Source organism: Mytilus galloprovincialis, chromosome 1 (genome assembly GCF_965363235.1).
Source record: "Mytilus galloprovincialis chromosome 1, xbMytGall1.hap1.1, whole genome shotgun sequence".
In the NCBI taxonomy this organism is placed as follows: Eukaryota; Metazoa; Mollusca; class Bivalvia; order Mytilida; family Mytilidae; genus Mytilus; species Mytilus galloprovincialis.
This window is the reverse complement of record NC_134838.1, coordinates 62,412,885-62,434,067: the sequence shown is the minus strand read 5'-3', so window position 1 is coordinate 62,434,067 and position 21,183 is coordinate 62,412,885. Positions and strand designations below refer to the sequence as shown.

Here is a 21,183-nt window from a genome sequence, read left to right as displayed (position 1 = left end):
TTCACAAATACTTAATGTTTGGAAGAAGAACAAACAAACATGTACTGAAATAATTTGACTTTCACGTGTCACGCTTACAAAAAATCAACAATCCCACATCACGCTTAGACCCCAATGAGACCCACTAATATGTGAATGGAGTTAACACAAAAATAACTTTTTATCCTTTAAGTTTGCAATTAAAGCCAACACATTAAATATTAAATTTGTCCAATTAAATCTCAGTATTCTTAACAGACTTTTTGTTGTTTGTTTTTCTCCTTGTTGGGAATAAAGGATTTTGGCATTAAAATGCATTACTGCTTTAGTATTTAATTTTCTTCCAATATCCTTTCTTTCATTGTCAATCTAAAGTTTTTTATGTATTAACCTGCTGACTTGATGTCCTTGAGCAGGTGTCAATATTCTAAACCTTGAAGAAATGCTAATAGTGTTGTCTCTTCAAGATATTAAACAAGCAATCAGGATGTTACCTTCAAATTCCAAAAAAACAAACTATGTTTTTACAAGAAAATGGTATTGACAGTTTCAAAATAGACATGGCCAATCAAAAGCTTACATGCATTTCTTAATATTTACCCTCCACAGATACAAACCATTTGTTTCACACAAATGTTTTGATAATAAATGTTGAAATACTGCATTTCCCATCCAAAATATATACAATTAACTGGTTGCTAGTTGAATAATCAACTCACATTACCCAAAATAGAGTAGCAACAATAAACAAAGGAACAAAAACAACAATGGTAGATTTTTCTACACACAATATTACTTTGTCTTGTCTGAACCACTATATTACCACAGAATTCACTCTGATAGATTAAAGGGTTAAGAGACAGCAGATATTATAGGTTAATACAAGAACTCTTTTGCTTGACCAGGAATGATAGACCTAAATGACAGTGTTAGTTATAGGAGTTCTGTAAAATGAACTTTTGACTCAGAAACTTATTTCCATAATTGGCGGAATGATCTTATACAAATCCTAGATAAGAAAGACAAAAGATGTATTAGCTCAACTAAGATATAAAAAAATACAGTGGTATAGAAAAATAAATATTGATAGTTTAATTCATATGCTAATATTGTTCAGTGATAAAATCAATGGAACTGTCATGTCATTTTTTTTCATTTATAATACTAACATTATCTTCTTTTGAGTTGATTTCAGTAACTGCAAGCATTTTTGGGATATAATTTCACTTAGTATTATTTTAATTGCACTTTGTTTTTTTTTTTTCTTTTTTTATGTAATTTAAATTACACTTTTATAGCGTAATGGTTTTCTAAAATTGCGTTTTTGTTTTTACTCCTTTGACCTTTTTTCATTTCACTGCATGATCAAGATTTAAGCAAAGTAAGAAGTGTTTCAACTTACAAGATATTTTTTTAGTAAAAGGTCTGGACAATTGTTTTCTTTGTATCTCAGTCTTAATTTTTTTTAGTGGTACTTTTGGTTGATTGATTGATTTTTGGTTGCTTAAATGGCCTGTTGGAGGTATTTGGTGCTGACTATCCCATAAACTACAATTGAATAACAATATATTTTACTAAGGAACTGTACATTTACCCCTGTTCTTCATCTTGACAATTGCTGATAGGTTTTCACCAATGAACATAAGACAGAATCCTACCATACAGGAAAATTAAGGGCTCCTACTGACATAAAAGTATGCTGCTATTCACTGAACTACTGATGCATCTTTGAAAGAAAAAAAAACATCCATGATTTATCAATTAACAGGTGAACTTTTAAACAACTGCTATTAAGACTGCTTTAATTATCATTTTGACAATCAACAAGTAGCAGGTCGTTCATTACAAGACGGTACCCGGTACTTTTACCCTCCTATGCTATTGACAAGTACCGCCTAAATGTAGGAATTTATATATAAGATATTCATGGAATAAATTGAAAAGTACCACCTAGAAACGTGGAAAGTACCAGTCAACATGAAAGATAATGAAACCCCTGAAGTAGCAGATTAACATTTTACTGATTACTATGGGTGCATTAATTTTCGCTGGATACCAATTTTTTGGCTGATTTCATGGGTACAGTAGAACCAAGAATTTATATGTTCAACGAATTAAAACTTTCTTAAAGGAATACATGCACACTTTGCAAAAACATGATCTTAAATCCATGAAAGTGCAAGTTTATCTCAATCCACGAAAATTGGTACCCATGAAAATAAATATAGAATAACCATACATTGTCTCGAAATATCAATGTTATTTTTACAAGGCTTAGAAACAGGTAGAAAGCTTTATATACTGCAACTCTTATAACTGTTCAAAATGAAGTATTTAGGGTAAAAACCGTCATTCTTTAATTGTGAGCGGACAACGTAAATTTGACGCGAACCTGTATGTTTTATTGACATCATAAATAAAACTCTACGGAAACACATTGTCAACGTCATAAACAAGGTGATATACGGTCATTGACTGTATATCACATATGAATATACGGTCAATGCAATTTGACTGCTCAAATAGCACAGCTGCAGTATATATGAATTTATTTGCAGAGTTTAAGGCCTAACACTTGAATAAAAATATTCAAAGGACATGAAAGTAACATAGCTTTTGATATTCATTAAGTATTGAATGCTTCTTTTTCAGGTCCTTTGAATATTGTTATTCAAGTGTTAGGACTTTAACATAGCAATGAAAGTCTTTTAAGAAACTAGTTAATATGATCATGGAAGTATTATATTTTACTTCGACGATATGATTAATACCAATAAAGAGCTCTGCCCGCACGGTTTTTGGAATACTGTGCATGTGATTGCTGCTTTAATTAAGTCTATATGTTTTAATTCTAAAAGCAAGACTAAGAAAAACATGGCAGGTTATAAACTTATATATCATTTTCAATAATCTTAAAATAGCACAGGGAAATCAAATAGTTGATTGTAAAAGAATATAGTTCAAAAGAAAGACAACAATATCACCTTAGAGTTCTTAATTTGGCTTCTACAATAGTAAATAATGCATTTTTATTATGTTCTAGGGAATTTGTTTCATCAAGTTAAGTATTTTATGGCCCAAGTCCTGATTGATGATAAAAAATAATTTTCTATAGAATCATGTCATTGTTCAGCTAGTACTAAAGAGCAACAAAAAGATTCAGGAATCATACTTAATTCATTGATAGATTGTCATACTCCAAGTTGAATATCTGGGCCTGTCTCAGACTCCAATATCAAATTTTACATTAGAAACTAAGAACTTCTGATAAATCATAAGCTAAAATTTGAGATGAAAGGGAAAAACTGTATGTTAAAACCAGATTAACATATGTTTTAGCACTAACCAATGACACCTTTTTTATCTCTCTTTTCACACCTCATGTGCAGAGGACATAAATATGTAATAGCTATAGCACATCATTTATGATTCAGCATATGTCTAATGCATGAAAAGGGAGCTCAGCTTTGCATGATTAAATCTGTATGGAAATGAGCATACGATTTGACAAAATATGTTTTGTAATATCAATGGTCTTATAATTTTAATACTCTGACAACTGGGTAAATGGAGATGTTTGTTTAATGTCAATGAGAAAACAACCTAACAACAAAAAAGCAGTACCTACTAGTCAGTGGGCACTTATGATCTATTTTCTTCAGCAACTTAGATTGCAGCTTTTTAAAAACACAACCATAGGCATGAACTATTCATTCATTTTCAATATACAGCAAAATCTTTCTTTTTTACATAAAAGCATTTAAAATTCAAATAGAATTACTGCAAAGTATATTTTTTCTCCAGGCCAACCTTTCAGCTCTGAACCTTATTTGAACCATAGTTTTGGTATTCATCAGGTCTTAATTGATTAGACAGATTGCTTAATCAATGGAAAAATGTCAATTACCAATTCATTTAAGGATATTCAATTTTATGTCTTAATACTTCTATACTTATCCATCCATCATAAGTATAGTGTCAATAACAAATCCTGAGTCAGTGTACAGATTCTAAAGAAGTAAACATGTCATATCTTATTTGTACATTAATATCATGAGAAGCCATTCTTTTTTTTTTATGACTATTTAGAAGTTCAAAGTTTAACAGAGTATACGAGTTTGAACTTAACTGCAGGAAGTGGAGAAAAATCTAGCCAAGGATGCTTATAAATCACAGTTAGATGATACTGGTAACTACTGTTTAACAGATGCCAATGAAAACATAGAACTTACCTGTCACAAGAAAGTCCATGTCAGGACAAATGTAAACAAGTGAATTTGATACAATTTAAATGTCATAGGGTTATTCCATGTACATATGCACAGACTCAGAGTTGCTAAAAAATAATGAAGAACATGATGTGAATTTCTTCTAAAATAAAAAGAAAAACATTTTGGTCAACACTTACTTTTTCAACAAATTGTCAGCATTTCCATGGGAACTAACTGTGCACCTTTCCTTGTCGACCACTCATTTAGTTTTCAAGACCTAGCTAGCAGCAGTTACTCAGACTTCATGTCATCAGTTCCTGAGCAGAAAGTAGAGGATTATTTCATCCTTATTCCAAAAAAGTTAACCAGTAGATAACAAGGCTTTGTTGAAAACAATTTTGTATCAAATAAAACATGAAGGTCTTGCAGCAGAGATTCTTAAGGTAATGCCATTGCTTATCATCTTAATTACATGTTTATGTTATAGTATTCTTTTTACGTCTTTGTATATTTCTCATCTTTACTGTTTAGTCCATTTTTGTTAATATACTATTGGCATGGCGAAGTATTTCTACATTCTGACATTGTGTTATTGTGCTAAGGTCATTTTTTGTATTTTGGTCTTTCATTACCTCTTATTTACTTTGACTACTGTGGATTCATTTATTTTTATGGGTATTAATTTTCATTGAATGCTGAATACTTTCATTTTCGTGGATATTTGATTTAGTGGTTTTGCCTTTCTCTGTATAAAAAGCCTATTGAAATATGTTAGTCGTTGAACATTTGAATTCATGGTTCACCTCTACCCAAGAAAACCACGAAAATTGGTATCAACCGAATAATAATGAATCCACAGTATATGCCATTTTGTTTTTCTTTGTTGCAATTGCTATTTGATTTTATAGTGATTAAAATTACAACACAATGTTGACTGCTATTACCCAATTTTACCTATTATGTCTGTTTGTATTAGTACTTTTGCTCACACATTGTTGACCATATAATGGGTCTTACAAGTGAGAGGTTAAGCTAGCTATAAAACCAGGTTTAATCTAACATTTTCTACATAAGGAAATGAATATTCCAAGTCAGGAAAATTGACAGTTGATTTCCATTCATTTGGTGTGTTTGAGCTTTTGATTTTTCCATTTGGTATAGGACTTTCAGTTTTGAATTTCACTTGGTGTTCAGTACTTTAGCTTTTTCGATTTTTAAGCTCTTTGCTATAAACTAAACTGAATTTTCCCTGCAACTAGCCTATTTCTTTTCTCTACTAGGAAGAATTAACAACTTTGATGTTACTTCAATGACATCAAATCAAAACTTAGAACCTCAAATTTTCATTTTCACACGGGCCTAAATTTAGCTTTTTATAATGTAACATTAAACATGGTATCATCTAATCATTAAATTGCCATCAATTTACTTACAAGGCCAACATATCTCCCAAATGGTATTGTATCCTCCTTTCAAACATACTGAAGGTATTCCAGAAGCATGTCTTATGTGAAAGAATCCTGAATAACAAAATAATAAGTTTAACATAATTACCAAAGCAAAGGTTGCAAGATGCTCCCCAATCTGAAATCAAAATTAATAAAACAATTTGAAGTCTCCCAGAATTTGGAAAAATCAAATTAAGATTTTATACTTCAAAAGAAATGTAAAATACTTGAGAAATATTACAATTAAAAGTTGAATTCAATATTTAATCAATGCAATTAATTTAAAGCAAGGAAGATAATTAAGTTGATAAAAAGAGCATTGAACCAATCAAAATTCTTTCCAAGGATAAACTTTCCTCAAATATAAAAAAATTCAATGACACATACAGTTTTATTGCTGATGTCCGCAAACAAGCAAAAAGAGCTTAAGCACACCCCTGTGTGTGGGATCTTTTGCTGTGTTGAAGACCCATTGGTAACCTTTGGCTGTTTTTTCTGCTTTTGGGCCAGGATGTTGTTTCTTAAGACGCATTCCCTATTTCCATTTTCAATTTTAAACATAATATGAAAGTGGATTTGTATAAATTTCTTATAAGAATTTCATTTATAACTACGATGGCCGAAGTTAAAGGCGACAAAAATACTACATGTATTTAAACCGGTATCATAATGTAGTCCTCTGTACAGAAAGTTTGTACATAATTAGAACAACTTGTTGTTATACTTCCAGGTCAACAGAGTACAAAGTTTGTACAAGGTTTGTACATGTAATAACAAGTTGTTTTACACATTAAGAGCTATAGAGCACCTGAGATCTAGTTTTTGGTGGGGTTCATGTTGCTTATTCTTTAGTTTTCTATGTTGTGTCATGTGTACTATTGTTTGTCTGTTTGTCTTTTTCATTTTTAGCCATGGCGTTGTCTGTTTATTTTAGATTTATGAGTTTGACTGTCCCTCTGGTATCTTTCGTACCTCTTTTACTAGATTATGCCCAAATGGTGACATCCATAATATTTTTTGAAGTCTTTTAAAAATTTCAAAATCTTTTTTCAATCAGACAGTTTTCAGGTTATTGACCAGAGTTATAATTGCATTACTTAATTTTTATAAATTTTTCTGGAAATGACACTTTTGAATTTTGCTCTTTGTCAACTACTAGTACAAATAGTTCAAGGTTAAAATTTCAAAACAATCTTTCTGTGACACCTACAACTAGCATCAACATCAAAAGAATATCAATCACTGTCTTCTTAACAAATAAACAATTAACATAAGTCAATGGAATTCTGTGGCATATATCCAATACACAAACAATCAAGCTTGACATACAAGGACAAAATAAAAAGGTCAACTAAAGACAATATTAAATACGTACCAAGAAAATCATTCTACTAATTTCTTCTAAGGTACCTAAAAATGTTAGACTAATCACTAAAGTTCAGCTATGGTTTTTATACGCCCGTCAAAATTTTGACGGGACGTATTATGGTATACAAATGTCCGGTGTCCGTCCGTCTGTCCGTCTGTCCGTTCCACCGAATGCTACACTGTGTGTTTAAATGTAGGTCTAAACTATACTTGTGTGGCTTTTTTTACTAATGAGACTAGTCACACTAAAATTTAAAAAAAATAGTTGAGGTATGTATTGTGGGACTTGGATTACATAGCTAAAAGTTGCACAATGCATTGTCCATCTGATGGACACATTATTTGTCCATGATATGGACAAGACCACAAATTGAAATATTAAAGAAAACTAAAATGCAAGCCAATAGAAGCATTTCTTAGAAATAGCCAATAGAAGCATTTGTAAGAAATATTGAATTGGCCAATGAAATCATCTATTACAAAATCTAAAAGCCCCACACTGTACAGAATAGACCTACACACTTGGACAGGAAGTAAAGGAATTGACCAATCAGAGCTTACAATGTAAAAGAAGATAAAAGACATGTGGAAGTTGCTGAGGAGGATTTGGACATAAAGTCTCAAAGGTAAGGAATATATGTATATTTATTAACAGATTTTTGTGTCTAGTTTAACAGTGTACAAAAACTAAAGAGACTTGATGTTTTTTATAGAAGAAACTTTTTTTTTTTGAGATGCATAATTGGGCACTTTATACTTTGTGTGAATTTTGAATTGTGAATCAACATCAAAAGTCATCATTGTTCAGGATCCAAGATTCAAGATTTTTTCTTGTGATGCGTGACTAATGGAAATAGTTTTTGTGACTTGTGATCAGACCCCACTTAATGTCTTATTGAAATTGAAAATTGCTTGTTAATTATTCAGACATAATGTATTAGCAAGATGGAATTTTGCAAGGATCAAATTTTTGTTTTAAAGAAAGAAGATTATGAATTTATTAATGCTGAATTTGAATGTACAGATCTGGATGTAAAAATTTATGCAAATGGATTTTTAATCTCTTTTAAAAACTACTCTGACTTTGTATTATCAAGACTGTTGCTTGAAGGCAGGAAAACCTTTTTTTTTTGTATAAATGGTATGCAATAATTGTCTTAGTATTCAATCATCAACCAGAAAGTCAAAATTCGAGAATACTTGCATTGTGAGGTTAAGTGTCCAAAGCAGTGAAGCAGGAAGTAATTTAACCAAGTGACCATTAAAGAAATATGGATCACCATGTTATTCCCGTTGGATTCCTTGTAATTCTGTCACCACAAGATTTTCCAAGATTATTTGATTTCTGCCTCGATCATAGACATAGATTTTTAGTGTTGTCCCCACCTGCAGGAGATCAGTATTATGTAGTGTTTGCCTTTTTATCAGTGATTAATTTTAATGCAGCTCAAATATTTTGTAGGATTCATAATATATTTTGTTTAAAGTTTCCATTATTGGAAATAATTTAATTGGTGAGTGTAATGTTTTATAAGTCACAATTTGATATTATTTTAATAGTACCTTTATTGTCATTTATACATAATTTAATTAGTTTGTGACAAAAACAAACATAATATACATATGTACCGTAGCAAAGAAATTAAATAACTCTATAATAAATGAACACATGGAAAACAAATTTATAAGACTTATTTGCCCTCAGTTCTAATGACTGTTTTATAAAGGTGCCAATATTTTTAACATGTTGGAAATGATAGTGGGATTTAACATTTCTTTTACTTTTTGTTCTTGGGTAAGTGACATAAAATTGTGAGAAGGTTAACATTACCCCTTTGTTTTTTGTTAATTTTACATTCAAGGAGGAAGTGTTTTTCATCCTCGTGTAAGCGACACAGTTTACATATTCTATCCTTTCTAGAAATTTTATAATAGCAACCTTTTTTATTTCTAAGTTATGGTCACTATAATTCTCGACTTTAAGTGAAGGATTTCTTATACAAAATTATATATTTTCCTCCATTTTTAAATGATGAAGTTTATTATCTTTCTGTTTATTTCCCCCTTCTGATTAATGCTCTCTGTAACGAAATTCCCTAAACTTGTCACATCTGATGATATATATGCACTATCCCAGGTTAGGGGGAGGGTTGGGATCCTGTGTATTATGGAGTGTATTATGTGACTTGGTATTGTGGGACTTACTGATGTATTGTGGGACTTCTGATGTTACAGTTGTATAATGGAATGTATTGTGTGACTTGGTATTGTGGGACTGCTGATGTTATGGTTGTGTAATGGAACGTATTGTGTGACTTGGTATTATGGAACTGCTGATGTTATAGTTGTGTAATGGAACGTATTGTGTGACTTGGTATTTTGGGACTGCTGATGTTATAGTTGTGTTATAATGGAACGTATTGTGTGACTTGGTATTTTGGGACTGCTGATGTTATAGTTGTGTTATAATGGAACGTATTGTGTGACTTGGTATTATGGGACTGCTGATGTTATAGTTGTGTTATAATGGAACGTATTGTGTGACTTGGTATTTTGGGACTGCTGATGTTATAGTTGTGTTATAATGGAACATATTGTGTGACTTGGTATTTTGGGACTGCTGATGTTATAGTTGTGTTATAATGGAACGTATTGTGTGACTTGGTTTCATGGGACTGCTGATGTTATAGTTGTGTTATAATGGAACGTATTGTGTGACTTGGTATTGTGGGACTGCTGATGATATGGTTGTGTAATGGAACATATTGTGTGACTTGGTATTATGGGACTGCTGCTGTTATAGTTGTGTAATGGAACATATTGTGTGACTTGGTATTTTGGGACTGCTGATGTTATAGTTGTGTTATAATGGAACGTATTGTGTGACTTGGTATTTTGGGACTGCTGATGTTATAGTTGTGTTATAATGGAACATATTGTGTGACTTGGTATTTTGGGACTGCTGATGTTATAGTTGTGTTATAATGGAACGTATTGTGTGACTTGGTTTCATGGGACTGCTGATGTTATAGTTGTGTTATAATGGAACGTATTGTGTGACTTGGTATTGTGGGACTGCTGATGATATGGTTGTGTAATGGAACATATTGTGTGACTTGGTATTATGGGACTTACTGATCTTATAGTTGTATAATGGTATGTATTGTGTGACTTGGTATTTTGGGACTGCTGATGTTATAGTTGTGTTATAATGGAACGTATTGTGTGACTTGGTATTTTGGGACTGCTGATGTTATAGTTGTGTTATAATGGAACGTATTGTGTGACTTGGTATTATGGGACTGCTGATGTTATAGTTGTGTTATAATGGAACGTATTGTGTGACTTGGTATTTTGGGACTGCTGATGTTATAGTTGTGTTATAATGGAACATATTGTGTGACTTGGTATTTTGGGACTGCTGATGTTATAGTTGTGTTATAATGGAACGTATTGTGTGACTTGGTTTCATGGGACTGCTGATGTTATAGTTGTGTTATAATGGAACATATTGTGTGACTTGGTATTATGGGACTGCTGCTGTTATAGTTGTGTAATGGAACGTATTGTGTGACTTGGTATTTTGGGACTGCTGATGTTATAGTTGTGTTATAATGGAACGTATTGTGTGACTTGGTATATTGGGACTGCTGATGTTATAGTTGTGTTATATTGGAACGTATTGTGTGACTTGGTATTATGGGACTGCTAATGTTATAGTTGTGTTATAATGGAACGTATTGTGTGACTTGGTATTATGGGACTGCTGATGTTATAGTTGTATAATGGAATGTATTGTGTGACTTGGTATTGTGGGACTTACTGATGTATTGTGGGACTGCTGATGATATGGTTGTGTAATGGAACGTATTGTGTGACTTGGTATTATGGGACTGCTGATGTTATAGTTGTGTAATGGAACGTATTGTGTGACTTGGTATTATGGGACTGCTGATGTTATAGTTGTGTAATGGAATGTATTGTGTGACTTGGTATTGTGGGACTTACTGATGTATTGTGGGACTGCTAATGTTATAGTTGTGTAATGGAACGTATTGTGTGACTTGGTATTATGGGACTGCTGATGTTATATTTGTGTAATGGAACGTATTGTGTGACTTGGTATTTTTGGACTGCTTATGTTATAGTTGTGTAATGGAACGTATTGTGTGACTTGGTATATTGGGACTGCTGATGTTATAGTTGTGTTATAATGGAACGTATTGTGTGACTTGGTATTATGGGACTGCTGATGTTATAGTTGTGTTATAATGGAACGTATTGTGTGACTTGGTATTTTGGGACTGCTGATGTTATAGTTGTGTTATAATGGAACGTATTGTGTGACTTTGTATTTTGGGACTGCTGATGTTATAGTTGTGTTATAATGGAACGTATTGTGTGACTTGGTATTATGGAACTGCTGATGTTATAGTTGTGTAATGGAACGTATTGTGTGACTTGGTATTTTGGGACTGCTGATGTTATAGTTGTGTTATAATTGAACGTATTGTGTGACTTGGTATTTTGGGACTGCTGATGTTATAGTTGTGTTATAATGGAACGTATTGTGTGACTTGGTATTATGGAACTGCTGATGTTATAGTTGTGTTATAATGGAACGTATTGTGTGACTTGGTATTTTGGGACTGCTGATGTTATAGTTGTGTTATAATGGAACGTATTGTGTGACTTGGTTTCATGGGACTGCTGATGTTATAGTTGTGTTATAATGGAACGTATTGTGTGACTTGGTATTGTGGGACTTACTGATCTTATAGTTGTATAATGGTATGTATTGTGTGACTTGGTATTATGGGACTGCTGATGATATGGTTGTGTAATGGAACATATTGTGTGACTTGGTATTATGGGACTGCTGCTGTTATAGTTGTGTAATGGAACGTATTGTGTGACTTGGTATTTTGGGACTGCTGATGTTATAGTTGTGTTATAATGGAACGTATTGTGTGACTTGGTATATTGGGACTGCTGATGTTATAGTTGTGTTATAATGGAACGTATTGTGTGACTTGGTTTCATGGGACTGCTGATGTTATAGTTGTGTTATAATGGAACGTATTGTGTGACTTGGTATTTTGGGACTGCTGATGTTATAGTTGTGTTATAATGGAACGTATTGTGTGACTTGGTATTATGGGACTGCTGATGTTATAGTTGTGTTATAATGGAACTTATTGTGTGACTTGGTATTATGGGACTGCTGATGTTATAGTTGTGTTATAATGGAACGTATTGTGTGACTTGGTATTTTGGGACTGCTGATGTTATAGTTGTGTTATAATGGAACGTATTGTGTGACTTGGTATTATGGGACTGCTGATGAATTGTGGGACATTTACCATTTCCATCATCAATTCTATTACTATATTTGTAGTACTTATTTGTTTTATCAACTTTAATACTACGCTCACATACAAAATCTTTTATTTGATAATACAAATTTGATAATAAAAAAAATAATTGCCATTTATTAAATTGCCAAAATAACTTTTGATTGCCTTTTAAATTTGCTAAAGATTTTGGAAGTTAATCTTAAATTTTATTGCTGCAATCAATATTCCAATCATTGAAGATGAATTCTTTAGGGCACTAAGTGGATTAATGGGGGGGGGGGATTATTTACCCTGATCCAAATAATTGACTCTCATTAAAAGGTACACATGTGACTTGTCATATTTAAATCAGATGTCTTTCAATAAGCTGTGTGTATAAAACCATCAGGTAAATGGTTTATGATTATAGGAAAAGATGGTTTTTACCCTTTTATTGAGTGCATTAACTTTCAGGATGCCCTCTATTTCTCCTGCTCTTGGACACTGCAAATTGTGAGCTATTAATTTGTCATATGTATGTATTTGATGTTTGTCCCCTTTCAGAACTTTAGCATGATGGGACCAATCCACCCACCCTTACCTCCAACCCAACTTACATGTAAATGTCTCATGGAAAGGTTTCACATATGAGAATAGACTTTTTTCATATAACCGACTTTTGACTCCGGATTATATATTTTTTCAACAGGTTACCTAATCTGTGGTAGGAAATCCTGGTAGTCAACTAAGAGCAACTAAAATCAAACATATAATCAGTGCAATTTTGGGGGAAAGTTTAATGTTTTTTGCGATTATTTTGTTGTGTATAGAACAGTTAATTTCCCCCCAAAATTGCATTGATTGAAAGCTTGATTTTACTTCTTTACAATGCTCTTACTTGACCGAGTACCATGATTTCTTACCAAAGATTAGGTTACCTGTGGAGAAAATATAAACTCCAAAGTCAAAAGTATGTAATATGAAAATAGTCTATCGATACAGTGCACTTGACTATTGTGAAATAAAATACTGCCAAATATTGGTGTGAAATGTCAGATAAAAAAGTAGTGATACAAATAGATTTGTTTTAAATAAATTTAGCAAACTACTAGCGGATAAGCCACACAACTCCATTTGGACACAGGAAGTGTTTATACCAGCCTCTTTTTAGAAACATTATGGAGTCCATATTGTTTATCATTTTAGTTCTTCTGTGTGTATTAATGCTACTTGTATTAATTCATATAGCAGTTGTGATAACTATTTATTATGGAAAACTAATTCAAATTTTTTTGAGATGGGATACACACTTTCACTAAGGTAATGTTAATGCAATCCTAGTAGTAAGTCATATTGTTGAATTTACGTGAGCCCTAACAGAGTACAGAACTTAAGATGAGTTTAGAGACATTGTTACCAACAGTATGACCTGCTATTCCTTCCAGAGCACCTGAGGTCACCCCAGTTTTTCGAGGTCAGTGTTTTTCCTTTGTTTTTAGTTTTCATAGTTGAATGTTATTGTGTGTCTTATCTGTTCCCAGGTTTTTCTTTTGTACATTTGAAGCCCTTCTGTATGGCTAAGATTTTGGTTGATGACTCTTCCATTCACAAGTTGAAGACCTTGTGGGGACCTCTGAATATGTATATATCTACACTCTACAGTAGGATTGGTGATACTGCTATTACATTGATGATCAATTTATATCCATTCTTTTGTCAACAACTAATCAAATACAGTACAGTTGCATTTTGTTTGGACTTTAAGGCTCAGTTAAGATGATAATTACAGTTCTCAGTTTATAGGCAAAGGAATTAAAAAGGTAATACAACTGTTTATGCACATCAATTATACTGTTCAATATACATTGAATCTCCATCCCTTTTTCAATAGGGAAAAAAAACCCACCTACCTACCCTATTTTAAAATTCCTTGTAAAAGGAAACACACATTTTTTGTTGGCCTAGCTAGGGGATAGATATTCTGGTCTGAGATTGATGGATCTGTATGTAATAATCTTTTATCAGTATAATAAAATTATATGATTTTTTGTCTCTTATTAGTCCCCTATTGATGAAGTCATAGGGGAGTCTTAGGTTTGCACTCTATGAGTCTGTCTGTCTGTTCATCCATCGGTAAGTCTGGCAAATCAGTTGGACATAGGGCAGTCGTTTAATGCTGCTGTTAGGCAGAGTAGATTTTTTGAAAATGATTCCTTTTGAAAAATGCCAACAAAGTCACTGCAAGCATTTTTAGAACTGTTTTAAAGATACAAAGGGTCACAGGTGTAAAATAATGCCAATTCTCTTGGTATACGAAGTGCTATTTTCATATGATTTCAATAGATTTTTTCATTGGTTTCATCTCATTGATTGCTTTCAGATTAATGTCAACACATTTTGTGTTACTTTAATGGTTGTCAAGACAAATGTGAATAAAGCGGCAAATAATATTTTGTAAATTACTTTTTATCATGAATAAAGCAATAAAAATTTCTTCAAGCATTTAGTTACTTTTAGATATAAAAGGGTCAAAGGGAAAAAACAATGCAATTTCTCAGGGTACAGATTTTTTTCATCCAAATTGGATGTTTTTTTCATACAAGGTACGTTGTGATGATGTTCAATGAGGTCAGTGGTATTTTAATATCCAAGGGAACGACCATTTAACTTCAAGGTGGGGGGCTATGTTTTTTTCTGAAAAAAATATTCTGATTCCCAATTTGATGAAATAAAATATTCTGTTCAAGCAGATGACAAAAAAAATATTCTGACCCCAGATTTCCCCTATACCTTATAGTGTTACATTTTGAAAAAAAAATCATTGAGAGGGTTGAAAAATTAAATAAAATTGTTTCTGTGAAGCATGAAATTTTTTTTCTGACTCAGACAAAAAAACCATAGACCCCCCCCCCTTTTGTAGTTAAATGGTTGCTCCCTAAGGCTTCCATGCCTCTGCATAGCTGATTTTAAGGAACTAGTTCAAGACATTTATTGTTGGCCTCTGATAATTTGCACAACATGATATGAACACAATTTTTGTTCATTTAAATGTTGGCCTTTTGAATTACTTGTTTTTATTATAGATCAAATCAAAACTCAAATTACAATAAAAGTCAAAGACCCAGAATGTGGTGTTGGACTTACATTTACAAGTTTGGACAGGAAAGAAAGGAATTGAACATATGTGACAGGAAATGATGGCATCAATGGGCATAAGTGAAATACCAGTGGGATTCTTAGTTACTGTATTTTATTATGACTTTATTCAAATTTATGACTTTTGTTTGTCAAATTGTTATAAATATTCCTTCTCCTTTGATGGTGATATATACATTATGATCTTCTATAACACAGCTGAACTGTCTTCAACATGTTCCTTTCTCTGGAATAACTCCTACTTAGCCTTCACTTACTTATTGCAAGACTAGTGGACATATTTGTAAGTAATTTTGTATTTCTCCTCTTTTTGTCTTAAAGTATCTTGAAATTTGCATTCTGAATCTGTGAAATTTTTAAGTAATGGAAAAGTATCCAGCATAGATTTCACTGGTTTATTTATTTTGAATGATTTGATAAGATTGATGATAGCTTTGGTGTATTTGTATCAAACTATTTTATTTTAAGTTACCATATCTTATTTGTGTCATGTATCAATGTGCAAGAATTTTTTTATGAAATGGAAGACATACAAAACTAAATATAATGTATATTCCCTGTGATGGAGTAACATATTGATGGTTGGTCAATGATAATGAAGTAATTACTTCCAATAATTATGTCATCTGATCTTGAACATCATTTTTCATAGTTAAGTGACTTAATGTGCAATATTTGCTATTTTGGTACATAATCCAACAATATTTAGTGAGGTTGCACATGTCAAGTAGACATTTGTCGTTTGACCGCATTAAACCTTAGTTTCATGGTTTTTGGACTTTGCCAAATTTGCATTCAGTTTATCTGCTCATCTGAGTAACTTAAGTAATAGCTGAAACAAAATTGGTGTGTTTATAATAATCAGATCAATAAAGACATGTCTAAATTCCATTTAATTGATAAATCCAACAACACAAAGGGGTAAAAAATATAACAAAGCAATACTAATTTAAAATGAAAAACGGAAAAATAGAGACTAGAGAATTAAAAGATGCTATGTTTGTTTAATTCATCTTATTAGCTTTTATATTATAAAATACAAGGATGCAGGTCTTCATGTAATTCGGCTTATACATATATAGAAGAAAAGTACAACAATAATGATAGTTAATATTTACGGGAAAAAATAAGAGGTAATCTAAAAGTAGTGAAGAAATTGGGGGTTATGAAGGGCCCATTATTTTTATGTTTTATTTCAGTTCATAAAGTTCTCATTTAAAAAAAAAAGTTAAAAAAATGAATCATAAAAAAAACGCTTTGGCTTTTCTTTTTTTTTCGTGGACACTATTTGTATAATAAATCTTATAATAATTATCAAAATCGGATGCAATTGCTGTTTTGTCCTTCACACGATAATATTTTGAACCATTTTGTTGGATGAAAATAGAGTTCCAACCGATTTGAAATGATTTCCTGATTGACCAAACGACAACCGATTTTTCTGTTTACACAATGCGATTTTGACTAACGACTTCACAGCTAAGTAATCGGATGGAAAATTGTGCCATGTGAATGCACCTTTATCGTTATCTTGATGATAGGTTTTTGTTAAATAATCAAGAATTCTCTAAATTTACCCAAAGGAACTTACTTTGAATAAATCAAATATAAACAGCAATAATATCCTTTCAGATTTAGATATTTTAATTTTACACAGAAAATACAAACTATACAAAAATTTAAGATATAACAGGCTTTTTGTGTGAACCCTCTGAGGCCAAACAAAAGGAAATTTTGAATATTTAAAGGAGAATAACACTTACAGTGCACATTATGTATTGTGTTATTTGGCATTGTGGGAATTGAAGACTTGGTTGTCAAGAATTCTTGTGCAGTTTTGCAGTGTGGAACATGGCAATTGCTGACATATTTTTAAACATTTTGTGGTACTTGTCTATATTATATTTGTAATGTTAATGCACATTGTACATGATTTGGCATAGTGGGACTTGCTTTCCTTGACTTCTATTTAATCATTGGGAGTCAGGTGATCATAAAAGGACCAATGGAAATTTTTCTTACATTTCACATTTTAATTTTTATAAATGGCAGAAATTACTTTTTTTGTTATTTATGATATTAGTTACTCCTTTTTTACTCCTGTTGTTGATATGCACAACTTTCAGCAGATGGGAAAGACATTTTAGAAACTGGAATATTTTTCTTTAGTATACTTGTATGAGAATATGTAAGCAAATATATATTAAACAAAATATATAAATTTTATTACAAATGAATTATGTCACAGATATAAAGGTTGGAAATAATAATATTGAAACCCCAGATTTAAGAATTGTTAAATGCAACTCAAAAGTTAATTTTATGTAATCTGTCAGGACCCAATCGCAAGGAAATAATGGGTATCTTAAGTGTAAGTGGTTTTCTTGCAAATCTGATTACATGGTTTCGACTGGTTGCGGTTGTTTAATGTTGCCATTAGGTGGAACAGATTTTATTCAAAAAATGAAATAAGACACAGATTGGATTGATGGATGGAAAAAAGTCACAGAATTCATTTCACATAATGGACAAAAGCCACTTGTTATTGTCCATATTTCATGAAACAGGAAGTTATAGTCATTAACATGTGACAAGTTTTGTCAGCCATTCAAACAAACAAAAAATTGTTATGGCTGATTGCATTTTAAACCAAGTTCCACTTGCTTTACTCATTTTTGATAATGATTTTGGCTATGCAGAGGCTGTCAGCTTTTGTGAGGATTTTGATTTGGATATTTTGGAATTGAGGGAACAAGAATTTTCATGCCTATTTTTTTTCACAAACATTGAGTTTAGAATATGTTTATTCTTTTGTGAAGTTTCTGGATTTCTGGATTAATGTCAAAGGTAGAAGAGTGATTAAGGTATATATATATATATATATATATATATATATATATAAGTACGTCTGAGTCAGTGACAACCCTACAACAGATGTATCCATCGGATCGCCATCAATGATGGTGATACATGGCTGTGTACATAATGTATATACAACTCGTCTAAACATCAACCCAACAATGTTAGATCTGTAAATTTGCTTTCACAAATTTTTTGTTCTTCCCTCGCCGGGATTCGAACCCATGCTACTGTGATATCGTGACACCAAATCGCCTGCACTGCAGCCGTCCCGCTAGACCACAGGTGGTCGTGTGGTCTAGCGGGACGGCTGCAGATCTTGTACAAAGTCAAAATACAAATTATAATTTGTACAATATTTTTGTACAAATTATAATTTGTACAAAATGATAACTTGTACACAACATATATATTGATTTTTTTACAGACATTACTGTTATACACTGTGTTAAAAAGTCTTAATTTTTTTTCTTTGTTTTCTTGTGGTTCTTTGTACAATGTTAATGGTTATTTGTATTGATGACTTTTGGTGATAGTCAATTCTTGCTAGATCAAATTTTGGATAAAAAAAACTGTTTAGACCAATAATTTAAAAAAAACTGCCTATAAGCTGTATATATTTTTGTATATATTTCCCTTGTTTTTTATTCTCCATATGCAGAACAACCATGAAATTAAGAGTTGTATTTAGTTTTAGTTAGTTTTTCAATGATTTTTTTTAACATTGTCATGGATACTCTGTGCAGTCATAGCAGTTGTATTTTATACAGAAACAAGAGTGTCTGTTTCTTTGTTGTCAATCAATCAAAATTAAGGATTCTAATTAATCATACATGTTATGCAATTAATTATAACTGAAGTTGTAAAAATAGTACATGTAGTAAGTCAACGGAATTTATTAAAATATGATAATTTTACAGATGTTTATGTGGTCAAAAATAAAAGGGACAGCAGTGAGATGGCCAGTAAAGGTTGTAAGGCCTAGGGTTGATGATGAGAAATGTATTATTTACATACACAGTGACCATGCAGAGTAAGTACATAGTCAAATTTGTAAAAGTTTAGATTGTATTTCCCTATGGCAAAGAGGCAGGAACATATACATTTTTACCCATGTCTGTCATAATGTACATGTCTTGTCATTCTGAAATACAAGTTGTCCAGCATTTTTTGGCTATACCTGAAGATATATTGAGCTTATCATTTTTATGAAGTTAACTTTGTATAATGATGAGTTACAGATGGAGTTTGTGTTTCGTTTTGAATGACCTGAACTTTTGTTGGAATTTTGGGCCTTGGCCTTATCTATGATATAAGTCATTGAAACTTTGGGGGAAATTATTCTAGGTTCTTTAGGGAGGTAAAAGTTAAAAAGAAAGAAGTTATGACAATGTATTGGAGGCAATGATCTTTAGAAGTTGAATTGTCTAATGAGGGATGGTAGATGTAAAGTGATGAGAGTAGCTCACCAGTGGCCCATTTCATAATGTTTATATCTGTTTAATCTAATGGCAATTTTACAAATATCTGTCTAAGTTGGCTCCTATTAGAAGAAATAATTTCACAAAGGATTCATGGATGTTTAAATTGTGAACAGCTTCTTTGTTCATGAATACATGCAAATGAGCAATCATAGATTAAAAATATTGATTTAGTAGGGATTTTCAGTTTTTCCTGGATTTCAGTAACATGTATATGTTAGATAATGATTCCTGGTCTAGGATCGCTGTGAAGTACATTACATTTTTAAATATTTTGTAGAGTTGCAGTAGATCTTAAGTCATGTATTCCATTTTACAACGAGAACTATGACAAAATGATGCAAGAAGGCATTGGTAGTTTTAATTCAGTTTAAAAGTTTTGTCAGTTTAATAGTTTTGTCAGTTGAATAGTTTTGTTCTACAAGTTTATTTTTCATATTGCTTACAAAGGAGGTACAAAATTACTTTAAAAGTTAAGTCCATAACTTACTACTTCATTTTTATTGATTCCAAATACTGTAAATTCAGAAATTAATGCGAGGTTTTTATTATTGCGAAAAATGCGACTGAGTTGTAAACGCAATAATTTAAACTCGCATTTTGAAATATTTTATATGAATTTAACAGGATTTTTCTGAAAATCGTAAAAATTAAAATCGCATTTAAGTCTAAAATGAAAATATCGCAATAATAAATGCACGCAATAATTTCTGAATTTACAGTACATTTGAACAATATCTTTCAGTCTTTGAATGACAATGACCATTACAGTTAATACTAAAGGTACCTGGTACCTATATTACATGCATGTTTCTATTTTGTTATCTTTTTTCTGGTAAAAAGAATTCCCTTAGTTTAAAGAGGTAGACCACATATTTAGTTTAAGGCTTAACTTAAAAAAAAAATAAATTTGGTTTTGTTTATGCAAAACTTTCCCACCCAGAAGAATTTATGTAGCATATATCATTGATTCATTGCTAATTTTGTACCTCATTTGCATTGCATGGCTAATTATAAAGTACAGTATATGTGAAAAAAATTTGTTAACCCTCTAATGCCACAGGTATAATACACAAGTCCATCCATCCTTTTATAACAACCATGCCCTCCATACATTTCCAGGTTAAAAATATACTCTGTTTGAAAGCTAAGTAAAATGGCAACTTATGTCTGAACTTACAAAATCAATGTATTTGAGAAGAATGTGATCCACTACAACCAATTTGAAATCCTAGACACATTTTATTTGTCAAAAAGATCCTTTATGGGAGAGGATGAGCTAATTCAGACTTGCTTCAGGCAAAAATTGTGCACTCTGTGTCTCAACTTTGGCTATATAGAATTA

The 21,183-nt window shown here is 31.7% G+C and overlaps 1 protein-coding gene across 2 annotated transcripts in view; it reads right to left on the bottom strand.

The window, feature by feature from the left end:
- Nucleotides 1-21,183, bottom strand: part of LOC143080684 (general transcription factor 3C polypeptide 1-like) — a 264,959-nt gene that overhangs the window by 104,047 nt on the left and 139,729 nt on the right. The gene's annotated exons all lie outside the window — the stretch shown is intronic.